This window comes from Grammomys surdaster, unplaced genomic scaffold (assembly GCF_004785775.1).
Source record: "Grammomys surdaster isolate TR1022 unplaced genomic scaffold, NIH_TR_1.0 139, whole genome shotgun sequence".
NCBI classification, from domain to species: Eukaryota; Metazoa; Chordata; class Mammalia; order Rodentia; family Muridae; genus Grammomys; species Grammomys surdaster.
In genome coordinates, this window is record NW_021604597.1 from 16,487,771 (window position 1) to 16,490,702 (window position 2,932).

Below are 2,932 nucleotides of genomic sequence, written 5' to 3' on the forward strand. Positions count from 1 at the left end.
AAGCCAGCCTTATCTTTGCACCTTTCTCACACCTTGCTCAAAATTACAATTAATAAATTATGAAGTTGAGGTTTGATGTCAAGTTAGTCTCAAAAGTCTATATTCTTTCTGTTAATATATTGTAAAGCACCAAATACTTCTTCCACCTGGTCTTTTGTAACTTTCAATTAAGCAGCCTCAATTGTTTGGTTCTTTATATTTTAAACTTCTTTTAGAAATGAAATGTTCATGACCAGGAACACCACGAGAGCTGCAAGTCTGGTTGTGTACATCTTGATGCGAACTGCTTGTGACTTTGTAGTAGAATTGCTCATGGGACACATCTGAGCTCAGGAATTTAAAAAACGTTGGGTCAATTGGACAGTGGAGAGGATTTATTTGAGGTGTGAGGACAATGGGATTTTGGGATGAGCCGATTTAGGACACAGCAATAAATTTTCACACACCACTGATTGTGGAGCAAGATGATTATCCATCACTTACAGAGCAGTTGCATGGATGTTTCAAGAGGTTTCTGTACTATTTACTGATTCAAGTCTCCTAGAAGAGTTGTCATCTGCCTCAGTCCTTGTTTGTTGGTCCTCGTTGTCTTCAGAACATCCTGGCTCTAGAGAGTGGTCACTGTGTTTAAGCCAAGTGAGTGGAGCACAGGAAGAGGTGATAGATACAGAAGAGTATTCTGAAGCAAAGCCCATACCTTGGAAAATATAAGGAAATAATTTCACAAGATGAAATTATGTCAGCCTCAAAGGAATTTTCTTTTTCCTTTTTATATTGTGTAAGAAAATTCATTCAGTTTCCTTATTTTAAAAATAAGCAATATCTGCTGAATTGTCTATAAAATTAAAATTGCAAGCATGTTTTCTTTACATCCATTTATGTACCGGGACAGTTAGATCCCCAAAGAGAAATTTAAGGCTTAGAAATTCAAGCTCTGTGAGAATTTAGGGGAGGAATAATTGAACATATGAAGAAAAAGTCTTCTTATAGTATCTAAAATAAAAATGTTTACTGTGGGTATCACTAGTATCATCCTGCTATTCTGTTATGTTTAAACCAATCAACATCTAGCTATTAGCAACACACATACACACACACACACACACACACACACAAACAAACAATTGATGCTTTCTATGAGGATAAAATTAAATTTTTACAATGTATCCAGTGGTCATGGTTCCATCACAGGAGATATGAAAGGTAATAGAAGATGTCAAAGATTGTTGCTACAAACATGGATTTTCTTGCAATAGTTGTTTTAGACACACTAGCTTGAAGCCAGCCTTTAGGCCAAATTCTTGAATTGGCTTGTTATCACCAAAATATAAGATCCCTTTCTATCAACTTTGGGAAAAATATATATTACCTTCGGACTGGGAGATACCTAAACTTACAATACATAACACTAATGTATTTTTCTAAGTAAACTGGCATGTAGGAGGTGATGAATTATTATTTAGCAGCAATGGGCTAGAAATATGATCTAAATAGTTAATTCTGAACTCCAAGAATGAACTGTATATATTTTGTTGATAACAGGAATGTGTTTAGGTCTTGTCCTATTATCTATGAAACATGAAGCTCAGTGACATAGTCAAACAGGCTGCCAAAGATCATCATCTGTAGAAAAAAATGAAAACAAGATTGCATACCCCTCATAAAGCTGCTGAGAATATAGCACGAGAGAATGAGTCATCCTGTGAGAATCCTGTTTGATAACATCTTTCCCTCTGGATGGCCTTCTAGGTCACCTGGGAGTGTGGAAAACATCACAGGTGAGACTGTTCAACATCTAACTATGCATGTGTCACAGGGGAGAGAGGGAATGTGTAAAGATCAGTCATCCACACACAACACTCCTAGACCCAAGATTTAATACGCATTCCTTCAAAATTGCCCAGAGCCTGTGTTAGGGAATCATGCCCTTTCTTTCTTGTTTTTCAATAACTGACATTTATAAATTCTTTAATGACATAATTTTTATTTGATGAAAATGTCTATGAATTTTGACATATGTATGTGTTCAGGTCACCACCACTCTGATAAGGATGGAAAAAAAATCGAAAAGGAGCGCTGTGGCCTCTGCTGCCAGGAGGGTCCAGGCGGGGTCGCCCAGAGACCTTGAATATGTCAGGGATTGCCCTCAGCAGACTTGAGCAGGAAAGGAAAGCTTGCAGGAAGGACCACCCTTTTGGCTTTGTGGCTATCCCAGCAAAGAACCCTGATGGCGCAAGGAACCTGATGAACTGGGAGTGCGCTGTCTCTGGAAAGAAGGGGCCTCCGTGGGAAGGAGGATGCTTTTCATAGATGGCTATCGGCCCTCACCACCAAAATGCAAATTTGAGCCACCACTGTTTCATCCAAACGTGTATCCTTCTGGTACAGTGTGCCTGCCCATCTTGGAGGAAGACAAGGGCTGAAGGCCAGCTATCACGATCAAACAGATCTTATCAGGAATACAAGAACTTCTAAATGAACCAAATATTCAAGACCCAGCTCAAGCAGAGGCCTACACAATTTACTGCCAAAACAGTGTGGAGTATGAGAAAAGGGTTCAAGAACAAGTGAAGACGTTTCTCCCTCATAAGCAGTGGCCTGGGCTCCATGACGAGGAAGGGATTGGCATGGCTAGAACTTGCTTACAACCTTTTGCAGATCTAAGTCGCTCTGTACAGTTACTAGCCGCCTGGGAGAGTTGAGCGGGCACCATTTTCCATTTCCGCCACTGGCATATACAGTCTCAATTCACTGAATTGTCCCAGTTTTTCACACAGGGCATCTTCCTTCAGTCTTTTGTATTTTTGATTGTTAAGTAAAACTTGCTTTTATTTTAATATTGATGTCAGTATTTCAACTGCTGTAGCATGATAAACTTTTGTACTTGGTAACCCCCTAGGAGTGTCGCGCTCGGATGCAGGCATGCTTCCCA

At 39.6% G+C, this 2,932-nt stretch overlaps 1 pseudogene; it reads left to right on the plus strand.

The window, feature by feature from the left end:
• Positions 1-2,130: 2,130 nt before the first annotated feature.
• On the plus strand, positions 2,131-2,702 carry LOC114618019 (annotated as a pseudogene).
• Positions 2,703-2,932: the final 230 nt, after the last annotated feature.